Here is a 15,466-nt window from a genome sequence, read left to right as displayed (position 1 = left end):
CTCAAAGAACTAAATCTCAAATTTCTCCAAAGTAACACATAGTCAGGCCTATCACAACAATACCCCTCTCCTGGTACCAACTTCTGTTTCAGTTAAGGTTTTTGGTTTGGTGAAAAGACACCATGACCACAGCAATTCTTATAAAGAAACAATTCTTACAGAATTAAAGAAGCAATTCTTATAAAGAAAACACTTAATTGGTGTAGGTCACATTAACAATGAGGTTCATTCAATTATCATCATGGTGGGGAGCATAGCAGCATGCAGGCTGATAAGGTGCAGCTGCATATCTGAGAATCCTACATTTTGCATACAACAGGAAGTCAACTGACTGCCATACTGAAGTAACCTTGAGCAAAAGAGACCTTAAAGCTCTCTCTCATATTAACACACTTCCTCCAAGAAGGCCAACCTCCTAAAAGTGCCACTTCCTTTCGGGACCATTTTTTTTTTCAAACCACCACAAAATTCAACTGTCAAAGTTAGAATTATGCCCATAATTCATCATGCTTTATTTATCCTTCCAGTAGATAATATCTCATATATCTCTTGGTACTGTCTCATTCTCAAGTATTAAAAATGTCCCATATTCAGTCATCATTTTCTGTGAACATCTAAGTAGCCTTCTTCCTGACCCCTTTTTATCTATTACTATTTAGCATCTTCTTTGTACAGTTGTCAGAATGTATTTCCTCATATATCAATCTTATGATGTAATTGGCTCTCAGCATTTATAGGAAAAACCTATTTATTTTGACATTAAAAAAACTATCCATTGATTGTTATTCTCTTGGAACCCCTAGTCTCATCTATTACAAACATCTACTACCAGAAGATGTCTGATACCTTGTGATCCAGTGACTATAATTAAATTGACAATTCATTTTTGAGATACCTTAACTGCTCCTATGATCCATTATTTTTACATAAAAAAAATATGTGTTATCATTACCTATTTTCGTAGGTGCCTATTCATTCTATTGGTTTCCTTTGTTGGTTTGTAATATTGCAAATTGATTCTTGGTTCTCATGATTTTTAGAACAGATATCTACCCCTGAAGTATTGTGTCATCCCTAATTTTACCTTATATATCGAGACAAGGTCTCTCTAAGCTTGGACTTTAAAACCCTGTCTTAGATTGCCTAGTAACATAGATTGCAGATCAGATTTATTAGGTCCATGTGTTCTACTAGATTACAAGATATTGAAGATAATTTGTTTGTCCAAGTTCTTTTTTAAATTTTAACATATTTTTTAATTTTCTGAGATTATAATATAATTACTTTATTTCTCCATTCCCTTTCTTACCTCCAAAGCTTCCCATTTTTTTGATTATTGGTTTATTATTGATTTGGATTTTAATAGACTTAAGCTAATAAAGCTAATAATTGAATTTCATAAAACATAAACCAATAAACCCAAAATATAAGACATTTATCCCTTCTCCACTTGTTATAAATTATCATCCATTCCAGTATTTAACTTTCATGGCATGTTGTCCCCTCTATTATAACATATGCTGGTACCACTAACAGGTAATATCTTGCATTTTATTTTATTTTTATCAATTTAAATTTTTTCTTTAATTTTGATTTCATACATGTATACAATTATTCATGATGATGTGTAACCTTAGTTCCTTTGTTGTAATAAGGAGCTGCGGGGCTGCGTACCCAGCACCCGGGCCGCCTGGCTAGCTTATGCACCGACATAACAACACACAAACTATATTCTTTTAAACACTGCTTGGCCCATTTCTATCTAGCCTCTTCTAGGCTTAATTTAGCCCATTTCTAATCATCTGTGTAGCACAGCTAGGTGCGCTTACCGGGACGATTCTAGCCTACGTCCATCCTGGGTAGGAGCTTCATCGTATGTGTCTCAGAGAGCAGAGCTATCACATCTGGAGAGGGGAGCATGGCGTCTCTAAGCTCACTTCCTCTTCCTCCCAGCATTCTGTTCTGTTTACTCCTCCCACCTATGTTTTAACCTATGAGGCCAAGCAGTTTCTTTATTACTTAACCAATGACTTTCCTCCATCATTCCTTCCTGCAACATGTTGCAAATTTTATATAAGATATTTACTCACAAATTTACGACTTTTTTGATAACCCAGTAAATCCAGTTTGTTCTCTGGGACTTTCTAATGAAACATGGAAAAATGGGAAACCCACTTGGGGCAACATCCTTGATATGCAAATGATTCTTCCTTCCCTAGAAATCATTCACTACTAATAGCTCCTAAATAACTGAGAGATTTTGCAAAGCATCTGCTCCACCTAGAGCAGGATTTTCCCAGGCTTGGAACTACACAGCTCTTGTTTTGATTTCACGACTGTAATAGCCATGCCATGCCAGGAGGACAGCATTTGATGGTACTTCATCCCATTCTCAGGCCTTACATTCTTCCCGCCACTCTTCCACAGTAAGTCTTGATATTGAGATTAATGCAGATATCCCATTTAGGGCTGAGGACTCAGTTTCTAATTCTCAACACTGTGACATATTTTGCACCTCTCTGTTGATTGTTGTCCACAAAGAAAAGAAGCTCCTCTGACCAAGGCTGAGAACTTATCAGAATATAATGATTTTGACAATATGACCATTTTACAAAATAACAATAGCAAGTTCTAGGGTTTATAGCTGCCCTAGACACGGGATTTTGAAAAAATACAGCAACAGACAAATAATTCTTTTCAGTGGAGCAGGTCAATCAGAAAGCAGTTAGTTACCCCATACCAACCATGTTACTCTTGTACCAGTGGGCTCATCTTGATTTTCTCTGGAATCTGATATTGCAGCATCCGAGGTCAAGGGTTTGGTAATATCCTTTATCCTCAGCAACCTACTAGACCCTTCTAGTAAAATGGATGTTAGTCATGAGGGAGGAAGTTCCCAGTAGATTTGTGATTGATTTGTGGATGTCCTACAGCAACAGTACATAGTATCTTTACTGATAAAGTCTTACCATGTAGTTATGGTATATGGCTAAGATCAATAGCCTGTGTTTTTTTTGTTTGTTTGTTTGGTTTTTTTTTTTTTTTTTGGAACCCCAGAGCCTCTCTGAACTAAGTCTTAGGAATTTATTCCATAATGTTTACTGTGACGTTCACTTAATAATTTATGCATTCTTGGATCAATATTGCCCATGAAAGCAAGGATATTTTTGAACAGCTTTATGTTCTTTTTGACTAGTTTGATAGCTAGTAGGTATTATTAAGACATTTTCATAATTTTTATTTTTATTAACCCAGCCACCAACCACTCCTCTCTGCCAACCGCCACTCCTTTTCCCCCTTCATTGTTAACCCTGATCATGCCACCTCCTCTTTGATTTCTATTTCTACATTATGCTTCTATTTGTATAACTTTTATTTTTAAATTGGGTTGTGACCTGGCACAGTTCCATATGACTTTTCATATCCCTATTCCTTGTAGTATCTCTTCCCTTCACAGCCTATTTTCATTATACTCCCATGCCCATAACTAGTAAAGCCTTTCTAACCCAAGTAACTCATCTATTACCCTTACTCTGTTCTTACCCCTCCATTGATAAGATTCTAAAAGCCTATTTCTGGAAAACAAAAAGTGATCCGACCGAAAACTAGGAAAACAATGCTGCCAGTGGATCCCATATGTGGGCCCCAACTTCTAATCTTTTGCTTTGTGTGTTCAATTTTGAAGTACAAGTTTGCTTTAATTGCTGCCATATACTTTGTTACATGAGGATGTAAGGTGAATGATTAATAGCACAAACGAATTACACACATTAGCTTCTACACATGTCTAACTCACCTTCTTTGATCATGATGAATTAGTAAGACTGAATTATTCAATGAATTGTAAGTGATCCTGTGTTCAACTTACACTATTTAATTAATTGGCACTGAACTCGGATGGTACAGGAATTTACGAGTTGCATAATGTTGTCTGTCTAAAGTAAAATAAAAAGAGACTCTGAAGGAAAATCTGTTTGAACTTTCTGCTTTATAATGGAATACTTAGGCTTGTAATGCAAATATAAAATGTCTTCTGTGCTCCACCACCCTCCTTTCTTTCTCGTGATTCAGAGGTGACCAAGCATCATGATGTACTTCCTGCCAATGACATGGGCTGTATCTTAGAGGGTTTATTATTGCTTAAGATGGTGATTGTTCAGCATCTCCACTTCACCATATCATCCAATTAATTATGCTAATTTAGTTTGTGTTATTTGTTTGAGAATATTGCTCTTTGACACAAATATCATGTGCTTACCTGAATTGGGTATAATGTTCCCCAAGATTAATGTCTATGAGACATTTTCAGTTATTACTATGCTTAGTTAAATGCACCCAACTATTTGTATAAAGATTTCATCTTTGGTTATACTCTTCTAAGTGTTTTAGAGGGAAAAAAAATACCCTAATAGAAAGAGAAAACTTTAAGAACACTGAAACATCTTAACTGTTCCATTTTCACAAAACTGCAGATGAGTTTAATCTTGAAGCCTGAATAAACTCACTCAGAGTATGCCATTTGTCACGTCTAAAACAAAGTTCTAATCTTCCACCTTCAGCTATTCCCATGTTAATGACATGAGGAAGAGATGTTTTCTCTCATAGTCCACATATCAAGTTTGTTATTGATTTTCTTTTGCTGATCCTGCAGGCACTGTTTCCACTCTGTGTAATCCTGTGTTCCTCCAAGCTCCTCAAGCCTCACTGGTAACACAATGGCTGGCTAACACTTTGCATTTGTTTTCTGTTTTGACTCCTTAGACACCTTTCATTTTGCAAATCTCCCAGTTCTCTTGTTAATTCAAGCAACTAAAGCATACTTGTTTTGTTGTTCACATCTGTGATTCAGATCACATTTCCAATGGTTCAGATTACGCAGTTCATTTGCACTTTTCCATTGTATTTTTTTTTATTTCAATAAATTCATTTGTTCCCATTTTGCTTGTTCTTTGTTTGCATTAAATATGCAAGGAAATGTTTCATCACATTTAAACTCAAGAGATATTACATCCATAAGGGATCTTTGTACAACTACTTGATCACGCTTTGTTTAATTTGTGATTAATCAACTGTGAATCATGCAGAAATCTCGTGTAAAGTTGCTGCAACGTGCCATCCTTAATAATGCTGTACTATCAGCTTTTTATACAACCAGTTGAATGTTCCACGTCTAATGGCTGACTGAGAAGTTGGAAGTTCTCAAAGTCTACAGTAGTGCTGGTGGATTTTCATCACTGTGTTGTTTTTACGGCAAAGCTTTGTGTAACTCTGACCATTGGTACCTTATGTCTACAAGGTAAGAAAGAATGCAGTCATTTTTCACGAACATATAGACAACAGAAGAGAAGGGAAGAGGGACAGATAGACACACCCACAGAGAGAAAGAGAAAGACAGAGACAGACAGAGAACAGGACTGAAAACTCTGAACATAGTTTGTGGTGGTAGCAACTACACAATGGAAACAGGAAGGTGAAAATGTACAGTCACACACTGAAAAAAAAAACATATAAAAGGTGAAGAGGGAAAATACAGTGCAAAGAATATTGAATTTTCTTTTAAAGTTTAAGCTCTTAGTTTGAATGATGTAAAAAGTGTTGTACAGTTGTATTTTCTCCTTGTATGATTATTGTAATTCTCATTTTTCCGAAAAAGAAATTATAAACATTGAGTGTAAAAAGAAATAACATTCTTCACCCAGTGTCTATCCTCTTGTTCTTAGCTGCTGTTTCTAGACTGAAAATATCTCTGTTGTGTAGGGTAACAAAGATGTGTTCAAAGTGACCTGAATATTATATAGGACGTGTCTATTCTCTTTATGTTATTATATACACCTGCTACCACAAGTGTGAAAATTGGTAAGAGATAATGACTATCCAACATGCTTTCAAAACTTCCAGCTGTGCTACTTGGGGAGAGGTCACTCCAGGTCTAGGTTGAGTATGTTTTGTCTGAAAGTCAGTGTAGACAAATGATGACCGTATTGTCACCTTTAATAGCTTTTAGTGTCACATAGCTACCTAGACATATGCTTTCAAAGTTGATTCTCTGCTCCCTGGTATTTTGTTCTTGTCAATCAATCTTTGTTATTTTATGGGTTTTCACTTTCCAAGAGTGAATGTCACATGTATTATGCTCATTAAATATCATTGCTAACAAGTTTCAGGTAAAAATAATTTTGCTTTTCAGTCCAGAAAGTAAAGGCACAATTAATACATTTTCTGGAAATTTCTTCTCATTTTATCAGAGTTATTTTTCCTACTTTATTCAGAATAGCTATTCATTTCTTATTCATCCATGATAGCAATTTACATAAAGGGCAAATAATTCTTAAATTATTTTAACAAAAATTTTTAGCATCTTCATCCCTGTTATTTATAAAGAAAACATGTATAATTGTTTACCAGGTGATATTCACATACTGAGCATTTGGGATGCCATTCTTCTACTGACTTATTGGAACATCATTTCCAGTTTGAGAGACATATTAATTATATTAATATATGCAAATGCATCAAAATATCCATAAGTATTATACACACTTTGTGTGCTAGTCTTCCAAACATTGTAAAATGGGTCGATTTTATTCTGAGAGCTCATTACTGTCCCTGTGGGCTAATGAAACTGAACTTGTTGATTTCAGAATTATTCACTGTAGTCACTCCAGTTCTATCACACTGGATACAAAATGAGGAATATCGTTCAACATGGAAAAAGAAAACTTTAAAAGGTTATCTCTTGCAGGTGATAAAAAGAATACACAGATTGTCTAAGATCTCTAATTTGAGATAAAGATAAATAATTATCTCTGAAAATTTAAGGATAAAATTGTAGGTTAATTTAATTCATGGATTTAAAAATGGGATTTAGAAGTAGGGCAAATTCTAGGTCATTGGCTTAAAAATGGATAGATAAAGATGTCATTCATTGCAGTTGGTTCTATGTGGGTGGATATTTGGAATAGTAATCTATCACTGCTAATGGCTACCCTGGGAAAACATGAGATATGTAAAAAAACAAAATATCATAAAACAGGATTCTAACTATTGTATTCCTATGTTAGTATTTGTGTTGTAATGTAAAAGCTATCATAATATTTAGGTGTTAATGAGAAATGAGACAACTAAAAGTGAGATTTAACATGGAAAAAATGAAGAATAATCAAAAGGCCCTTTAGAAGACAGGATTAGGACTTAAAACAACAGAATAATCAATATATTTTAATCTGCCTGCTTATAAAATTATTAGTGATATGTCTGAAGAACAAAACAGATTTGTTGTCTCAAATTTACTTTTTATTCTGATATCAGTATATAACTCATATTTCTGTTGTGAGAATTAAATGAGTTTGTCTATGAAAAAAATCAGAACAATCCCATGAAGAAAGTAGGAACCCAAGGTATGATAGTTATTTGGGGACAATTTTAACATGATTTACTCTTACAGAGTTGCTTGTTCTAGAATTAAATGGCTATAAGATAAACAGAAAATCCCATGCATGAGCCTGTGTTGTTGTGTTTTGTGCTATCAGCAAAGCTTTCAGTACAGAATTCTTGTTAGAATAAAGTTTGTCTTTTTTTTTTTTTTGGTAAGATATATCGTGTGTAGATGTATATTTAGGGCATGCGATATTATAGTTTCAAATAAAAGAGTAAATGCTTTCTATTTAAGTGTTATGGACCAAAATTTAAGAAACACTTTCCCTGACAAACAAAATATAGAGAATTAATGCCTGGAATATACAAATAGTTCAAATAATGTTTAAAAAAAACAAACTGAAGAAAAGCATACAAACCAATGGAAAACAGGCAGTGGAACTGAAGAGAAAGTATCTTGAAAAGAAAATTTAAATGCCTAGTAAACACTCTAAAACCTCTCCCCACCCTTGGCTGTCATGAATATGTAGATTAGAATGACCTCAACAGCCCATTGCACACCAGATTGCCACATCAGAAACAGAATTATGAGCAAATGTGGGTGTGGGGAAAGTAGTCTTGTCCACACTGGCTGTAGTGTGAATTAGTGCAACAACTTTCGAAATCACTCTGGAATTTTCTTTACAAAACAAACGAACAGAAACTAGAAATAAAACTACCATATGACCCAGCTATACCACTCCTGGGCATATAACTGAAGAACTTTACATCTTACAGAGATACTTCAACATTCGTGTTCATTGCTGCTCTATTCTCTCACAATAGGTAGAATTGACCTAAAGGCTCTTCAACCGATGAGGAGAGAAGGATAACATGGAACCTGTACACAATAAAAAATTACTCAGGAATAAGAAAAGCTGTAATTATGAAATTGGTAGGTTAATGGATAGAAGTAAAACAAAAAATATGCTGAGTAGTGTCACCCAGGTCCAGAAAGACAAATGTACCATTCTTTCAATCATGTGTACTCTAGCTCTAAATCTTTGTTCTGAATATTTAAGCTGAAGTACAAACTGAAGCCAGGAAATTAGAAATGGGCCATCGTATGTTGATGCTTTAAGGGAGGGAAGATAGTAAATGGGCAGGTTAGATGGCTTAGATTTTGTCAGCTTGACACAAACTAGAGTCACTTGAGAAAAAAGAAATTCAGTTAAGGAACTGCTTTCATCACAGCGTTCTGTGGCATGCCCGTAGGACATTTTACTGATTGTTGATTTGATGTGTGAGGTCCTAGTCCACTGTTGGTGGCATCATCTTTGGGCAGTGCGTCCTGGGTTTTTTAATGAAGGTAGTTAGGCAAGCCAGAGTAAACATGTCAGTATGCAAAGTTCCAACCAAGGTTCCTGTTCTGCTTCCTTACTCCAGATTCTCATCATGACTTTACATCATGATGAAATGTGACCTGTATGTTAATTCCAGCTTTTCTCTCCCAAGTTAGTCTTGGTCATGTATTTACTAGAGCAGCAGAGAAGCAAAATAGGAGAGAGCTCTGTATGTTCTCATCTCTACCCCCACCTGGGGATTCAAACAAAGACCTAAAACTGATCAAGGTATGGAAATTCAAAGACCACAGCATGTTCAGCTTTAAATGGGACATTTATATACCATTTCTCTAGTTCTTAGAAATCATCATGGAAGAGAAGACAGAAAAACTGCTAAGATTCAGAGGTAGAATATATCTGCAGTAAATTGTATTTATTATTATTATTATTATTATTATTTTTATTTTTATTATACAGTATTCTGTATTTCAGAACAGGTCAGGGTTGTGGCACATATTGAATCAGTCTTTGTCTGTATATACGAGATCTGCACAAGATCCAGCCAGTCAAAACACCAGTCTGAATAGGGTAGAGGCTTGTGAAGTCCCAACCACAAAAGAGGAGTAATTCGCAGTTGTTGGCTGCTAGATGAGAAAGAATTTCCTTTAGTAGTGTGGTCCCTGATAAGTTACCCATATTCAAGTAGGTGGTCCTACTTACACAATCAGCCCTAAGTGAATTAAAAAAGAACACATGAAATTGGTAGAGAAAAGTAGGGGAAAGACTTGATATTAAATTCTTAAACAATAAAAGCATGTTATCATTAAAAAAGGTGGGTAATGTATTCAAATAATGTGTGTGTGTGTGTGTGTGTGTGTGTGTGTGTGTGTGTGTATTTGGTGTACATGTGCTCATGTGAATATAGTCATTTCAGGGACATGAGTGGAGGCCAGAAGAAGAAATGGAGTATTTTGCCTTGTCACTGTCTGTCATATTCCTTGAGACGTGGACTTGCACTGGACTTGAAGGCATGTTGACAGCCTTAAAGCCCCAGCCATCCTTCTGTCCCCATCCCATATTTCTCAGCAGAAGAGCAACAAGACTACGCAGATCTACTGTATCAAGGTGCTGTTTGAAAATTTCAGTTCTGATCCTCTTGTTTGCACAAAGACCGCTCTTCTGTTCTGAGCCACCTCTCTAGTTCTGTAAATGAAATACTTCTCAGTGCTGAGTATACATATCTTCTTGCATTCACTTGAATAATAAAAATATTTCCTACCTGACATATGAAAAGTTCCCCTACTTCCTCACAAGGGAGCTTCTAGAGCATTTTAAATAAGTGTTACAATTGAATATTACTGGAATTTGGCTCCAATTGACTAATTGATATGAGACCAAAGAAAACACAAATAACATCTAGCAATGGGAAAATTTTATCTGCTAAAGCAGAGATGAATATGATTAGCTTGATTAATTTATATTACATTTAAGTTAATTAAATTGCTACCTTGCTCTTCTAAGCTTCTTTGTCTCTTATGAACGTGTTTGTTTATGAGTGAGACTTATTCATTAATCCTCTTTTTCATCCCTGGGTTCTTACGATATATTGATGGCAATTCATATGCGAAGAAAGCAATCAACCATGTCGTCAGGAAACAGACATGGTTACACATGGGATAATTTCACACAGATATTTTGACTTATTTTTAATGCAGGTTATTAACCTTAATGTTATGGCCAATAAGACTTCTGGTTCAATTCTTTTCTTTTAATTTAGAAGCAAGCTTCTAGAGCCAGTTATATAGAGGACATACTGGTTTTCCACAGACAATGAGACATGTTGGAGAAGACAGAAGAAAAATGCAGAGATGCCAATGTCCTGGGAATCCTGCTATATAATATTGCCAAAAGTCATCCACAAGAAAGCATATATCCTATAACATACTGTGTACTCATTTAAAAAACTGAATATATATAAATATAATATATCTACTATTGAATGAGAATCCATTATTTTATGTAAAATACACAAAGGAAAACACACTTCTCCCAATAGACAGTAGTTTTCTGTATTCTGGTGTGGATCAGAGCTTAAGAGTGATCTAAATGTGGTTTACTTACAGCTCATCATTTATGCAGAAACAAACAAATACAAATAAAAAAGTTTAAAAACCTAGGAGATATGGTCAAATAATGCCTTTTCTAAATGAACATTTGCCGTGATTTTATGCAGCTATTCTCATATATGGAAGTGAAATGTAAAATGAGATTATGGGTTATGCACAAGGTAAAACACTTGCATCTCTCATAGGGATGTGAGCTTCTACTGTGAAGTGAGCAACAGGAGGAACCACTAACCTGCTTCTGAGCAAACTGGAATTGCTGGTTCTATACTACACATTATTCAGAAAATACAACAGAGATAAGCTTTCTATAATTAGTTAATTCTTAGTCATCGCTTAATTTCAATTTAGAAATTATTTCCTCAAAGAATACAATTCCCAAGGCTGTGTCAAGTCTACATAATATATGAACATAATATAACATATAAGCATTTTTTATGCTTATAATGCTTTCTTCTTCTATCATGTTCCATTTACCAACACTAATAAAAAGCAGTTTTATACAATTATCTGTTAGATGCTTGGTTTTAATCTCAACTTCAAGTTTATCCATTATTTCATAACTCCACATCTATTTGAATCTCCACATATATCATTATATGTAAATAGTAAATATCAAGTTATTATTTACTTAAAACATGCTCCATATTATAATACTCTACATATTCAATTACTTTTTAACTTAATATATAATCCAGACATCATCCTCATGAATTTCTGCTTGTTTGGATAAGTCACAAACTATACATTATAGTTCACTGATTAGTGTTTCCCCAAACTTCATGCCCCCAACTTCAGAGTTTAGACTGATTTTGAAATCATTTCTGAGGATATTATTAGGAAAGATAATATACTAGACTCAAAATGAATTGTAAACTAAATGATTGTTGTCTTCATAAAAGGAATCTGGCAGACCCGTAAGGTGGTTTCCTAAGAAATGCCTACTGGAGATTTGGGGATGAGTGGAAAGAAGGCATTTTAGATGGGAAGAGATGAGATATTGATCCACTAGAGGTTGGGGGAGACTGTAGCAGGTGAGGTGGTCTTCTACAAATCTGTGAATGAGATAGGGGAATTGATTTGGAGAAAGGAGAAAGAAGTGAAGATTTACAGTTACCCTACCTGTGTCACAGCAGATTTTTAAGCAGCAACTAAATAAATTTCTAAGCTAAATATAGGATTTAAATGTTTATTTTCCTACAGTATTAAGAGGCTAGAGATAATGAGCCAAGCAGTAGTTTAATGAATACAGTTTCTATGTGATTATTTTGGGTGTAAGCTAGCCTGGCGGCCAGGACAACAAGCAGCCCGCTCCTCCTGTTACAGAGTGACACCCACGTGGTCAACTAAATCCACATAAAATCAGAAAAAAGCTTCAAGAAAAATACAGAGTTTAACACAGTTTCTTAATGTTTGCTGGCAGCTTGCTGCAGCTGCTTTAAGAGAGATTTTCCTGATTCAGCTGTAGCAAAAAAAAAAAAAAAGCCACACAGTTCTAAAATGCTGGCTTTCTGAGCTATGCTCCTAGCATGATTTCTGTCTCTTGTGGGAGACAGAGCATTTAGATGGGTTTTTGAGGAAAGTGCTACAGCTTGCTTGATGGCAATGTAGACCAGCGTTGTGCCTGGACGCAGGACCCTGTGCTTGGCTCTCAGAGGCCAAAGTGGCTCGGCTATGATGGACTGGGCAGGGCAAGCCTCCAGTACCCATATTTGACCTAGGATTGTAGCAGCTTAGATTCTTAAGAGCTTAGCATTTTAAAAACACAAAGCAAAAGTGTTCCTGGACAGTAAAGAATTACAAATTGACAATAGGACAGATTTAGCCATAACAGACCTCTAGATGGGTCACAGTGTTAAATAATGTACATAGTAGGCTTAAGAGAGAAAAGATAAAGAGTATACAGAGTCATAAAATAAAGTTACTGGTTTAAAAAAAAAAAGTAAAGTCTTTGAAGCTACAGAGTACAGGTAACTCTCCAGTCACACCTCTTGCTGAGCATGAGCCCACCAACTCTCAGCTCTCCCTTCCCCCACATTGCCCTATGCTAGCAGGAAGCAGCCAGACTTGAGCTGGTGACTCTTTATCCAAGGAGTCTAAAATGTTCGGTTGAGGGGCTTCACCTCAGGTTACTGGCACCCATTTATTCGAAAAGCCTGGAATAGTTGGCTGGAAGCATCACCCCAGCTCCCTAATACCGCTTTATACAAAAAGTCTGGATTATTTGCTGGGGGCTTCATCCTAGCTCCTGGCATAAGCCCTCTCCCCTGAGAGATGTCTCAGTCTAAACCCCACCTCTAAGCAAGCCTACCAAATGGTGACCCCTCCCCAGGGAAGGTCAAAACCACTCCCCTCAGGCTATTTAAACTGCCCCTCAGAGAAGGAGAACATGTGATCTCTGGCTTTTAAGTGGTCTCTCTTTCTTTCTCTTTCTTCTCCATCTTTTCCCCAGGGCCACCTGGGAATATTGGATTAAACATGGACATCTTTAATTTGTTCTGATTGGATCTGTTTGGTATTATTTTTGTCAGTGTAGAGGTTTGGTGTCTAAGAGAAAACAACTAACAAAAATGTCAAGCATATATTACTTATCTAAATTTTCTAGTACTTTGGTATTAAATTGTGTGGGAGTAGGCAGAATTATCATACTATATGGTTCCACAATGACAGGGAGTTTTTGACAACAAATTATTTTGTTTACAAAGGTTGCCATTGTACAAATTTTTATCCTTCTCCAAAGCCCACACAAATCTCCCAAAGGGACTGCAAAAGCATGATGTGAGAATCATTAAAAATAAAACTAAAAGAGGCTTGGAGTACTATGATCCACAAAATTTAAATGCTAGAACTTTGTCAAACAGCAATGGTTGCCATGTGGTCCCTGTCAAACCCCCACCCAGGTTTTAGAACCCCAGATAATGGAACTGTCTTGTCTACATTGAAAAGAGATTTTTTTTTTTACTTCATTTAACACAAAGATAGGTAATCCCAAATTTTCATGCTCAAAGAATTGTTTGCATGGTGATGCTAACTTTCATCATACTGACAGTTACCTTCATGTAAGTGTTTAATAAATCTAGATAATCTATAGAAGTGATCCAGGTATGCTGAGCAATAAACATATAGATAATAATAGCCAACATTTTGTATTTTATGAGCTAGAAACGATCAGATTATTTGGAAAATAACTATCGTAAAAAAAAAAAACCTTGAAGATAGTGAGTTATATTTTTCCATGTCTTGTAACACTTCATGTTATTTAATGGTACAGTTATCTAAGCATGGCAGAGTAGAATCTAAAGTTAGAAGTTCTGAGATGGAACCACTCTTCTTTTCCTTTTGTTTATTAACAAAACCAGTTTAGATGTTTGCTATGTTTTACCCTATTGTAGTAAAAGCATTTGCCCAAGATTAGTAAGGATAAATAATGGGTTTAATGTACCTTGGTAATCCAAGTGAATGTTTGTAAAAGAATATTTCTTTTCTGATCTCTCTTGTTATTTTAGAAATCTTGATTTTTATGGGAGAACAAATCACTTGTGGAGTTAGGAAATCTTATATGGTATTGTCATCCATTATGCACACTTTGCACGGCTTTATGTAATCTGGATTTTTCTATACTATTTTTCAGTATTGAAGGTTATTCTTTGAAATTCCTCTGGATACCTTTAGATCTTCTATTTAATTTTGTTGGAAAATGAAAAAAAAAAAAGACTGGCCTATTGTTGATGACTTCTCTGACACACACATTTCTTCCCTTTCCTGAGTCACCTGGGGACCATGGAGCAGTTAAAAATATTTTTTGATAATTTTTTGATATATTTTACTTACTGAACACAATTTCACCTCCCTCTTTCTTCCTATCCCCCCCCCCCACCTACACTCCACCTCCATCTTCATTCAGAAAGGGGAGGTTTCCCATGGGAGTCAACAAATCATGACACATCAAGTTGAGGCAAGGCTAAGCTCCTCCCCTTGCATCAAGCCTGGGTGAGACAACCCAGAATGGAGATTGGGTTCCCCAAAATCAGCTAAGTGCTAGGGACACATCCTGCTCCAATTGCTAGGAGCCCCATAAACAGACCACTTTGTCTGTATATCTTCATTCAAACAATAGAGTTTTTGAATCACCTACTTCATGTCCAATGGGCCAGTGTTCATTCTGAAGACCACTGTACAGACACATTCCTCTTTGGATTATTCAGTTTTAAAAACTTTTAGTTTACAATCACTTTGATCAATCTTCTTATAGAGCTACCTTTCATCAAGATTTACATGAGTTAATATATTCATTATTTGGAACAAATTTATATGCTAAAAGTTTACGGATACAGAATTGAAAACTCACTTTTTTTCTTTTTCATATGATGTTTTCTGAGTTCACCCAGACTTACATGCTATCATTTGGGTCCGCTGCTTTAATAAAAGAGATTCCTTAGTGAAACTGCACTGTAAGCTTTTCTGTTCCTAAACCTTGCTTATTAGGCTCTTTTTGCCTTGATAGCTTCTATTCTATTGGCAGTAGTATTTCAGATACACTCTGATTAATACATTAAGACTTTTTACTTTTTGAATAAATGGTGACTGAACTAACAAGGATTACCTATAGCATACGTAGCATATAAATTAAGTTTTATGAATTTGAGG

Source organism: Microtus oregoni, unplaced genomic scaffold (genome assembly GCF_018167655.1).
Source record: "Microtus oregoni isolate MIOR12 unplaced genomic scaffold, Mior012 000011F_ref0000422, whole genome shotgun sequence".
Lineage (NCBI taxonomy): Eukaryota > Metazoa > Chordata > Mammalia > Rodentia > Cricetidae > Microtus > Microtus oregoni.
This window is presented reverse-complemented; position numbering follows the sequence as displayed.